The sequence below is a fragment of the Barbus barbus genome (assembly GCF_936440315.1).
Source record: "Barbus barbus genome assembly, chromosome: 5".
Lineage (NCBI taxonomy): Eukaryota > Metazoa > Chordata > Actinopteri > Cypriniformes > Cyprinidae > Barbus > Barbus barbus.
The window spans coordinates 5,951,600-5,964,222 of record NC_136733.1 but is presented as its reverse complement, the minus strand read 5'-3'; the positions used below and the strand labels follow the sequence as shown (position 1 = coordinate 5,964,222).

The 12,623-nt window shown below is 37.6% G+C and overlaps 1 protein-coding gene across 1 annotated transcript in view; it reads left to right on the top strand.

Moving 5' to 3' along the window:
• The first annotated feature begins 1,150 nt into the window (after positions 1-1,150).
• The window catches only part of LOC306870296 (nucleus accumbens-associated protein 2-like), a 33,040-nt gene continuing 21,567 nt past the window's right edge, over positions 1,151-12,623 (top strand). The window contains exon 1 of the mRNA XM_079417484.1: positions 1,151-1,319. The gene's annotated coding sequence lies outside the window, so the exon portion shown is untranslated. The remainder of the gene's footprint in view (positions 1,320-12,623) is intronic.

The window sequence follows — 12,623 nt, the reverse complement described above, 5'->3', positions numbered from 1 at the left end:
CGTGGATTCCTCATAAAGTCGCTCCTGCTTCACAGCGAGTGGGATTTCTGCAAATCAGTTTGGGCGAATGCAGAGATGTGTGTGATTATTGATCGTGAGCACAACATCCAGCTGCAAAACATACAATCTAGCTGAGGGAAGACGTCTTTCACTATTGTAAGTGAATGTTGTTTAATTGAGAAACAAAATTACACATTTTAAAAAATGTAACTTCTAGTGAATTATAGCTATTAAACTTGGGCCTCATAATTGAAAAACAAATTCAAACACCAAAAGCAGCCCACACTCTATATGTTATCTTTCATCTTTCATGCGTTCATAGGCTACATGGTTGCAATAAAAATTTAGTTCACATTTTTAAGTGCCATTGTTTAAAATGTGCTTTATTGACTGACTTTTCATAGACGTTCAGTTGTGCTTTCAAATGTTATGCCATATTGTATGTATGTAATTTCACAGTATATCCACCTCCTAAATTATTACTATGTACAGTCACAATTCCATAGTGGTCAAATTTACTCAGGCCAGCGGTTTGTGTAATGTTCATGATATGTTTTGTATGACGGATGAGGATTTAATTGAGGAATTCTCTTTGAAGGAGAGCAGGAAGAAGCCCTTTTAGTGGTGAGTGATATTTAATTATTTTTATTTGCTGGGCCGTTTCTGATTTGTAAGATTATTACTGGATAATATTGTTTATGTCAATTATTTGTAGCCTACTATGGGATCATGACGTGGGCCTAGTGTTTGTTTATTTTATTTCACAAGTGCGAGTTTATTTCAGAAAGTGCGCATCTTTTTGTGCTGTTTGCTCATTGAATATAACCGGCGGGGGGGTATGGGGGCCCCGCAGCTGTGTTAGCCCAGGGCCACGCAAAGGCTTAACGGGGCACTGCTAATATAGCTATTAAACGTTTTGATAGATTTGTTTTTTAATAAATATGAGAAGTGCCCTTTTTTCCACTTGAGCCCCTGCCCCTCAAAATGTCTGTGCACGTCCCTGGTTACGTTTGACGAACAAATGTTAAAACGGCTTGTCATAATTGTTCATTAGATATGAACTGCACGGGACGGTCCGACTGTGTCTTTAAAAACTCCTGAAAGCGTTCGAGAATGATGTCAGACTGAACGCGAAATCACTTCCTGAACTGAGAGAGAGAGAGAGAGAGAGAGAGAGAGACTCAGACAGAGGCAAATGGGGAGAGAGCAGTGGAGGTGAGGAGGGTCTGGCTGAACACGGACCCCGCTGTAAACTTCACATCCACAGAGATAAGCCGCTACAGAGCGTCGCGCTCTTATATGGAGGAGAGACTCGCCGGGTAAATATATGACACGCATCATGTTTGGGTCTTGATGGCAGGACTGCATGACGCATATGGGGCCATATTTTATTTCCTACATAATATATTTGTATGATTCAGAGTCACTGATGGAGATCAGATTTCAGTGCGGCGGGTAATGTCATATAGCCTACTGAAACTTAGGGTTTGCTCTGACCTCGTGAACATAAGCCTCAAATTCAAGTAATTTGTTTTTAGCTCATGAAAGTTGAAAAATAAAAGTGTGGCAGTGAAGGAATGCAGGTGGATTCGGTGGAATGTGATTTTGCGAGCAGAACGTGCGCGCGCGCGTGTTTGAGTTTATTAGTGATTTAATCTAGTTTGAGGATGATGATGATGATGATGGTGGTTACTGCAGATCATCACAAACACTGTTACAACTCACTTTACTTTTGCAAAACTGCCTAAGGCCTGTCAAGTACTGTTTTTGGACATGCCTCCATGGTATAACATTGTTTATCTGAAAATGGTAGCACGTTTTTGGGCTGTGATATACTTTGAAGAACCTTGGAGTACTTGAATACAGAAAGCAAACAGATCAAAGTTTGTTTTTGTTTTTTTACTCCTACAGATTGAAGTCACACAGAGGTAAATTACATTTGATTGTATCTGCTTCATTCTGTGACCGCATATGCTGATGATCTCCAGTTGCAACTTTTTATTTGTAAAAGAAGTTGATTGTTGCATGATTCCTCAGCAGTTGATTTGTTCATTGTTACCGGATGTCATTTTTAACTCTGAAACCACATGAACAGAGACACGGCCGCACTCTCAATGATATAAACTAACGGTTTGAGATGGATTGATATGGCGAGTTTGATCTCCAGTTCACAGTGTGTTCAGACGGGTCTGGGGTTGATCTGTAGTTTCGGTTGAGTGAGTGTTTGTTGCTTTAAGATTATTCAGACGATGACTAAATTGGAGAAAGGAAGTTTGGTCAGAGGAGAGAGTGTATAGCCACATAGAGTGTGTGTGACTGTTGCGTGCTGCTGTCTGGTTTCCAAGACATGTGACTGTGCACAATGCCTCCTTTCCTATGCAACTAACATGTGCTCCATGGCATTTCCTGCATAAGATCTCACTGTCTCCATCTAGATGATATCTAACAAATATTTTATGTGTGCACAGTAAGTCATTTTAACAGAACAGTGTGCATTTAGTGTCATATGCCTTACTGAAATAAAGCCATGCTGCCTTACCAAATGTCTGCTTTTCTGGGTTCCTCCTCGGGACGAGCATGTGAAGAGATTTTGAGGTAGTTTTTGGACCATGGTGGCATATTTCCAGGCCCGTAGAGCCACAGGGCTTTTTTTCACAGCCACACACTGCTGTAAAATCCACACCAGCTGTTACTGCAAATGTGCTGAATATGAATACATCACCGTTTCAATGCACATATGGGTTTTTCGGTGGCTGAATCTTAAATATGTGCGCACAGCCTTGCAAACAGTAATTTATCGTTACCAACTCAAAATATCGAAATGTTTATTAGTTGCAGGCCTACAGTACATAACATCGACAGTTTTGGTTTGTAAATGTTTCTTGAATATCAGTGGTTTTTTTTCTACTCACAAAACAAACTGGTCACACATCCTTGAATGTATTTAAAATTGTGTTGTCTTTGACCTTCTGTAGTTTTGTTGATGGTTTTTGAGGGTGAGGGCATATCACACAACCTGCCCATATTGAAAGAAGTGTTATTTTAGTAGAATTGACATTGTTATAGTTTTGTTTAATATTTAGAATGTGTGTTAGAAATGATGCTTTGGCAACTAGCTGAATCATTTATTTTTATGGTTTTAGTTTAACTATAATAACCCTGGTTGTTGGGTCACGACCCACCAGGCACTGTGGTGATGAATTTTCTAAATGCTGTTATATGATTATGAATGTAATAAACCGTTTTGTGGGTATAAAAGTTGCTGCCAGTAAACCAACTCATCAGCAAGTTTGACTGTGTTCTGAAACTCTCTCGTTATCCGTGCATTGTGTGTTCTCACACAATATACAAGGCCGTGTTTCTTGTGCTCAATGCATGCCTGTAGGCACGCTGTCTTTGGTTTGGCCAGCTGCCACGTCCCTGATGACGCGCAGCAGCTGTATTTTTGCACTGTGTCCTGAGTTGCCTTCCCGAGGCCTCGCTCTACCAAACATTCCACATGGGGTTGAAGGGCCAGCCGGGGTTTGTTGGGTTTGTCTGACGCGCTCTCTGGGCTGAACCCTGATGGGCCCCTTTACTGAGAGCGTTATCTGAATACAATAAGCTTGCTCTCTTCATCAGTAATTAGATCTCGGGCCTGGAGACTCTTGAGACGTGCTGTGACGAATCTGTCATTCTGTATTATGCGTTCGCTACACCATCGGTCGCATGCTCTTCCCAGACCTTTTGTTTGTTGACAACAGGGTTAAAATCTTAAGAGTATTTTGCACTGATGCACTGCAGACTGATAAAGGCATTCTGGTAATACCGTGTGCCATTTGTGCTAGAAAATATCTAGACTTTTTGTATTCATTTATCGTTAGCTTACCGCTTAACGAGAGAGCAATGCTCCACAACAGGTGCTTTTCAGTGGCCAATTCTTTAAGGGATAGTTCACCCAAAAATGAATGACTAAATTAATAAAATAATTTGAAGCAAAATAAAGTGCATCCATCCATCATAAAAAGTACTCCACACGGCCCCAGTGGGTTAATAAATCCCTTCTGAAGTGAAGCGATGCATTTGTCCATATTTAAAGCTTTATAAACCGTAATCTCTAGCTTCCGCTAACTGTGGGACGCACGTTCACGAGAGAGTGGCGTCCAGCGGATGACGTAGGTGTAGCGTAAGCTCCGGTGAAAAGTTATGAACGCGGAAGCAAAATGTTGGAGGATTTTGTTATAAGCCAAGGGGAGACTGGGACTGGTTTCCCAGAGCCTTAGTAGATGATTTTTTTAATCAAATGTATAATCAATGTGAATATAGCCATGTTTGTAATCTACTATTATGATCCTATGTCCCCTGTATGTGAGGAGGCCTGCAGGAGAGTGTATTGTGCCCAATCAAGGCTATGAACTTGTATGAGGAGGCCTGCAGAAGAGTAATCAAGTTATTCTACAATTATGATCATATGTTTCCTGTGTGTATGGAGGATTGGAGGAGAGTAAAATGTGTACATGGTATGGGGGTAGAAGGAATGTGTATGAAATATACTGAATATGCCTTGAGAAAAAACTATATAAAGAGTATGTAGACACAGACACAACAGATCCTCTGCAGAGTTTCTCGGCGGCATTGTCTCTGACGATAAAATCTATTTTCTGGCATCAAAACCTCAAGACTTCGAGAGTGATTTCTCACAGAAGCGGCAGAAGCCACCCCATCTTGTGGAGTACTTTTTATAAATTGATAGAAAATAAATGGATTCTCCAAAATCTCGACCACCATTCTCTGCTGTTATAAAGCTTGGAAGAGCCAGGACATTTTTTAAATATAGCTCCGATTGCATTCATTTGAAAGAAGAAAGTCATATACACCCAGAATGGCTTGAGGGTCAGTTTTCATTTTTTGGTGAACTATCCCTTTAAATTATTATTTTATTCTTAATTATTGCTTTTCACTTTATTGTTAAGCTATTTCTCCCTAAAGAAAACTTGTTTCAACCCTGTCAAAGTATGATTGGAATTTATATACTTTTTATTTAAATCAGGGTTATTTTAGATAACTAAACTTAAAAAAAAAAAAAAAAAAAAAAAAATATATATATATATATATATATATATATATATATATAAATAAATAAATAAAAAGGGGTGTAACTATACAAACATGATGGTTCGTTATGTACCTCGGTTTTGATGTCATGGTTCACTATGGTTTCGGTACAGCAGGAGGGAAAAACTACATACAGGTGCATCCCAAAAAATTAGAAAATCATGGAAAAGTTCTTCATTTTTTGTAGTTTAATTCAAAAAAGCTAACTTTCTTGTATTGTAGATTCATTGCACACAAACTGAAATATTTCAAGAAGTTTTTGTTTTAATTCTGATGGTTACGACTTAAATTCAGTATCTCAAAAAATTAGAATATTTCCTCAAAGATCAATCAAAAAAAGATTTACAAAACAGAAATGTTCAAGATGTCCAAAGTGGGTTTAATTATGCACTCAATACTTGGTTGGGGCTCCTTTTGCACAAATGACTGCTTCAGTGCAGCGTGGCATGGAGACGATCAGCCTGTGGCACTGCTGAGGTGTTATTGAAGCCCAGGTTGCTTTGATAGCGGCCTTCAGCTTGTCTGTATTGTTTTGTCGGATGTTACTTGTCTTCTTCTTGACAATACCCTATAGATTCTCAGTTGAACTCCTGATTAAAAACCCCAAAAAGCCAATTCTCTATAAAAACATGTTTTGTTCCAGCCCTATTACAGTGTTTCGGGGTTGAATGTTACAGGGTTGAAGATCGGTGCAAGAACAGTTTATATAGGATGTTTCACAGCGAGTTCTTTTGAATCCAGGGTTAGGGTTCATTTCTCATGCAGTGTTTACAGTGACTAAACTCCCACTTGGCATGTATTAATAGTAACTATGCACCTGTCGCTGTTTCTGTGATGCCAGTGAGATGCTGGTGAATATGCTGGACTTACATTTACATTTATTCATTTAGCTGACGCTTTTATCCAAAGCGACTTACAATTGCTATATATGTCAGAGGTCGCACGCCTCTGGAGCAACTAGGGTTTAAGTGTCTTGCTCAGGGACACATTGGTGTCTCACAGTGGATTCGAACCCGGGTCTCTCACACCAAAGGCATGTGTCTTATCCACTGCGCCATCACCACCCCATACTTCAGACTTCAGATCCCGTCTGCATTCAGGTGTCCTATCAAATCAAATCGAATGCAGTTGCTACATATAGTCTATGTGTGAACCTGTTCAGTCATATATTGGAATGAAATGTGGGTGGAATGACCTTTTTTGTCATTGTGTTGTGTAAACAGTGTCATATCAGTGTCTTCATGGAAAACTGTTCATGCTTTAATTGTATTTGTGTGTACTTTCATAAGAGGGAAAATATGGGATGAAAGGGATACAGTGACGCTGCAGTGATGAGAACAATAAGTGCGCTTTTGTGGAAGTATTAAACCAACAACATGCAATGAACGTTGCACACAGACTGAATGATTTACTGTCAAACTTGGGCTGGAGGTTTGATAGTTTGTTAAATTAAACAGCTTTTTCTGTCTCTCCCTCCCCCTCTGTGTCTTTGTGATTTCTGGTAAGTGACATGGTTGGCCTTTGGCATGACGCCTGGCATGATCACATGGTATGGATGTCACGCCAGTATATGTGTGTGTGTGTGTGAGAGAGAGAGAGAGAGAGAGAGAGTCTGTGAATAATTCCACATGAATGACTGTGTGTATATTGTAAAATTCCAGCAGGGCAGAGCTCACTGGAACTGTAAACACTTCAAAGCTCAGATGATTTTCCACTTTAGCCGTCCTGTGTCGGGATCTTCAGGACTGTTTAAGCTGCTTTTATCAGTTCTAATAGCTGCCTGGGTCTTGCTCGAAGCTATCTTGCCAAGTATGTATTCCTGTATTTGATACACATGTAAAAACATGCACACGTTATGCAGGTAGAACCGCCAGTTGCCTCAAGCATGCAAATTATTGTTCTCGTTAATTTGTTTACATATGATTTCTTTCATCATAATTGATGTGAATGAGTCTCACAATGTAATAAAAAAGTGACCTTTTTATAAGTCTTTGCTAAGCAAATTAACTGGAGCTGTCAAAGTTAATTTGGTACAAGTAATTACGGGAAAAATAGCGTAAAAAATCAAGGCATTTAACACATAACTTGCCCAGACCTGTACGTCATCATACATTGATGAACATGATACAGGATGATGACTGATGCATGATGAAGCCTTTTAGAATGCACATATGCACCTAAAATTCAAGATACAAGAGTGTGATTTTTTTTTTTTTTTTTTTTTTTTTTTTTTTATATCATATGATATAGTTTAGCAATATCACACCAGCATGAGTGCTGTTTTCCCCAAATATCTGTATGACTGCAAATGTGATATTGATTTTATACAACAGTTCAGTAAACAACAAGTTTATATTGTGTTTCGCAAATGAAAAAAGTTCCAATCAAAGCAACAGCGCACACAGCAGTGATTCGTTACTGAGTGAATCTACGGTTTTGAACGAATCAATTGAGTCAATGTGTCAATGACTCATTCATAAAGACAGTAGCTGTGTCTCATTTCAGAGGCTGCGTCCTCCGGGGGTCACATTTGAAGGCTGAATACATCATCGGTGCAGTCTCATTTAAGAAAAGTAACCATTAAATTACAGAAATTACATTGTCTTAAATAAGACATCCTTGATGATGTATGCAGCCTACAGAGGACGCAGCCTCCGAAATAAGACACAAGCAGTCAATACTTGCTTCATTTGTGAATGAATTGGTTACGTGAATGATTCAATGACTCGCTCACTAAAACTAGCCGCCACATACTGGTACCTTTAGTTTCATATTTATTGTATCATTTCATTTAAAAAGGACATATTTCAATATTCCCTTTTTTTTTCAAAATCCCTTAATGCCCTTTTAAAACCATTCATCTTATAGTATTATTTACGCAGTTCTGATTGCAGTGTGAATGCATTCATGCCACCTCTGTCAACAGTCTGAGTAAATACATTTTAATGCAGCTTCTGAAAACAATGTTATGGCCACGTTGTAGCCTTAAAAGTTTATGTGAAATACATTTTATGTTGAATCAAAATATTTCTTTCTGAAGATGCATTTTTTGTTATCTATTAAATGCTTTTCTCATTTAACACAATAACGTCTTTTTAAAATATTTTAGGGCTAATTTCCCAAATTGATGTGCAATTAATTTGATTAATTAATCTTCCCATCATGTAATTCATTAGATTTAATAATTCTAATCACTTGACAGCCCTGAAATTAACATACAGTATTTGTGCTCGAAGTGATGTGATCAATCACTAATATTAAGTTTTAACACTTTGAATGATTCCTCAGATATTGTGTGTTTTTAAGGAGAGTCTGCTGCTACTTTTGTGATAAGGCGCACCATTTGCACCATCAAACAGGTGGAAAAAATCCCACAGATGCACTCAGAAGGACAAACTCGAGCCATATCTCTCTATTTATGCCAGGAAGCAGGAAAACAGTTTTGCACAGGCAAATGCCATGGATAATTTCTTACAATCAATAGTCCTAAATCTCTTCACAAGAATCAAAAGTGTAATGTAGTTTTTACATTTTCTGTATTATCACGTGTTCTCGGTCTTTGACGCCACATTCCTGTTCTCTTGTGCACACCTGTGGCATATGAGCTCTCATGTGCTGTGAACCAGATCTTTGGTTGAGCTCCAGCAGAATGTCTGGAAAAATCTCAGGGAAGAGGCTGTTTTATCTTCATCCACACTGCTCCCATGATCCAACGCAAACCCACTGTATCGTTCCTTAACTCAGCGCTTGTTAATATTTTCTGTGAACTGATAATGATCAATAACAAGGGTTACATGATGGGAATTTCTAAGAACTTGCACACATATCTCAGTTCACTGTCACAATCTGTGAGAGCTGGATTTGCTTAATTATTACATCTGGTCGACTGCAGTGTGGATGTGCAGCTTCAAACTCACTCCTCAGTCCAAATGAAACGCTGAGGATTGTGCTCGGCTGATTTTGTAGATAGTTAACCCATATTTCACTTGCTCAGCTTGCAGTTTTAAGCATCTTTAGTGTTTCTGTGTGAGGTTTAGCTGCAGTGCTGTCTGTTTGCTTGTTTCTAATCAAAGCAGTCATATTCTCTTGCCTTGAAGGCACGTTGCTTTATGATTTAATATTCAGTACAGTGCAATTGATGAGAAATTGAAGGCTGCTCCAGATGCAAATTATTAACTGTGTGAGAAGACCGTACTGAAGAAGACTCAATTTAAACCATTTAACATGGTGGTCGCTAACCTGTCGATCGCGAAAATAACAGTAAAATAAGCACAAAAATACATTACATTTCTCCAGTCTTTGTAGGGTAAACGTACCTATTAAGCACACTTCCATTTTTGAGATCAGATTATAAAAATAAAAAACAATTTATTAGACTACTTGATGTCTTAACCAATTGATATGTTTGTTACAATATACCTCCTGTAATTTGAAGTCAATCAGATCATTGCACGCTGAGATATGGGTCTCCATGTGTTCATTCTGTCTGGCGGCCATTTTGAAAGCTGTCTAAAAACTTTCACCAAAAGAGGAGCCCCTTAAATGTAGAGATTAATGTTCAGACTTTTGCATATCATAACCTGGAACTTGGATGTGGGAAATAATTACATTAGATCCAAAACATAGTTTTAGCAACAGATGCTACAGAACACAGTTAGCCGACTAGCTGTATAAGATTGTGTGCTACGCTAACATATTACTTCACAGGCATTACTGGCTTGTACTTTTACATCCATAATATTATAAATTGACAGTTTATTGCTGGTCTGTCGTTTTACAGTGCTGTGTTTTTTTTTAAATAGATTTCATATTTTTTTTAAGCTCTTCCACATTAAACGTCTATGTAAATACTTCAGAAACAGACTTTAAATATTAACTGATGGTTTTCACTTTAAGGTAAGTTAATCGATTTTCTATGGATTCTGTAAACCCAAATCTACAGACTGGCTCTGATCTTTGCCAACTAGCATCAACTTCTCCAGACTGTAAATCTGTGGAAAATTAAGGCAAAAATAGTGTAGTGTATTCCAGTCTTAAGAGACTTTAGATAAATTAACAACCATTTAAAAAGAGGTTTCATAATGAGGCTAGTTTCTGTGTTCATCCCCATTAATTAAATGTTTTATTTGATTTTTGAATGTGTTACTTAGCTGAACGTGGACTAGTATAGATGTTGATATGTGCTTAGACACTTCATTATGAATATATAACTGATCGACTTGAATGCCTTGTTGCTTGATTTTAGTGTTCTGGTTTTGTGTCATTGATTTTTACCTTCAAAAAATCTATATATTTATAATTATTCTTTAAAAGTTTTCCTTAAAATAAACAAGAATTTTTAATAAAACATGATGTGAGCTTAATGGGAACTGGGGTTTGCTTAAAGGGTACAAAAATGTAACTTTAAAAAATGACTTTTTGAATTTAATAATGTATATATTAACTGAAATGCTTTTGTCATTTAAAATGAAATAAAACATTTTTGTTTAAGAGATTAATATTTTATTTTAACAACTTTTTGTACTGAAACCAATATCTTGTGCACTAAAAATGCCTCAGTGTAGATTTTGGTGAGCTTAATAGGTACGTTTACTCTACTGTATTTTTAGTACTTATTTTTCTGTTATTTTCGGGTGCTGCTGGGACAGTGATAAAGAAAAATCCATCATGCTTGAGTCTGTAAACAGGATTTTAACAGAGGCCAGAGATGCTGAAGAGGGGCACAAAGAGAATACAGTAGCAGGCAGATGGAGCAAGCTCACTGTTCACTGTGCGCAAAATATCGGAAGAAAATATAAATATTGAATTGGGGGTGAGGGATTATATGAATGTATTTCTGAGGGAAACTGAAAGTCTTCAGAAAAATTTTAATAGCAACGGCATTTTCTTTTCCTCTTACCTCCGTATAAAGCAGTAAGCAGCAGTGCTGCATTGTTTACAGCGGTAACCAAGGAAACGCTATTTCTCTGCTGTTCCATAAGCGCCACCTGCTGTCAGAGAGTGAATTTGCGTTTTCATTCAGCCGGTCTGCTCCGTTTTATGCATGTTATATAGCCTCATTTTACAAAGATATTGTCAGACCATTCTGTTTTTGTTTTGAATCATGAAATCTGATTCAAATTAAAAACAACCGCTCATGCAACATATACTTATATGCCTCTAATTTCAAATGGTTACAGATATTTTTGTTTAAGGCCAGTTTGCTTGTTATAGAGCAAATAAACAAAAGCCTAAATAAATTAGCTTTAAAAAATTGCAACCAGTATTGGAATCGGAAAAAAAAATGGAACCAGAATCTGAATCGGCCATGAAAAATCATGATTGGTGCATCACTAATTAAAATACTAAATAAAAAGCTTCAACAGCTACCATCACTTTGAGAGTCAATAAAAGCATATCATGCAAGATGCAATATATGACGATATATTGAGGTCTTATGAAGGGAAACGATTGGTCTGTGCAAGAAACTGAACATTATTTACAACATGATTAACTGTAATCCTTAGTCTCAGGTAAATGGAGAAATAGGCCTACAATTCTTTTCTGAAAAGAAATGGTTCTTTTGGACAGTTTGTTTCAATGCGGTGGTTTAGTTCACTAGTTTGTTGGTCATATGCGCATATCAGTGGCTCATTGGTCTTCAGTCCGAGTTGAACGGTTTCCTCAGTTCAGTGAATGTTGGAGGTACTGGAGCACTGAATGAGTTCAATCATAAGATGATCAGATACACCGCTATTTTGGCTAATTTCAAGTCGGACTGTCAGGCATCTGAATGTGGCTTTTGATTGAGTAACTTGCAGATATGTAATACTTGAGCCACGAACCAATTCAGATGGTTCAGTCCAATATGAGGAACTAGTTCAAAAGAATGATTTGTTTGTGAACTAGTCATCACTCCGCACCATTTGTTTGAAGCTCTAGATTACAGGTAATACTGTTGTAAATAATGTTAGGTTTCTTGCACAGACCGATCATTTCACTTCATAAGAGTTCAATATATCACCATGGGTGTTAATATTGTCTTACCTGTATATGCTTTTTTTGATTATTTTACAAAACACCAAGCACAACGGTTTCAGCTAAAAATCTTTTAAGTCATTAGTTTGTTTTTTTAAGATGAGAGAATTTTAAGGACTGCAGAACAAAACTCGTGTTTTCACCGGTGACTGATTTAAATGCCCATTGCATTTATAAGTTCAACAATATAATGTTCAGTTCTGCAAAAACAACACCGTAGATGATGGCACGTGCAGATCTAAATGTAATGCAGCAGTCATCACTACTCACAGTAATAGACTTAGTGTAATTATGCAGGGGCATTTTTTTGCCCCCATTATCTTGAATTTAGGGGCATTTTGCTCATTTTTGTGGCATTTCTTTGCACCAAGCTCCTGTTAATTTATAATTATGTTCTACAGTACAGCTCAGACTGTATTAACGCTCTTTGCGCGATGCTTCATGCATCACAGCAGACACTGGAGAGACTCACTTACAGCGGCTGTTGCTCACTGACTCATATAGAGAATTTT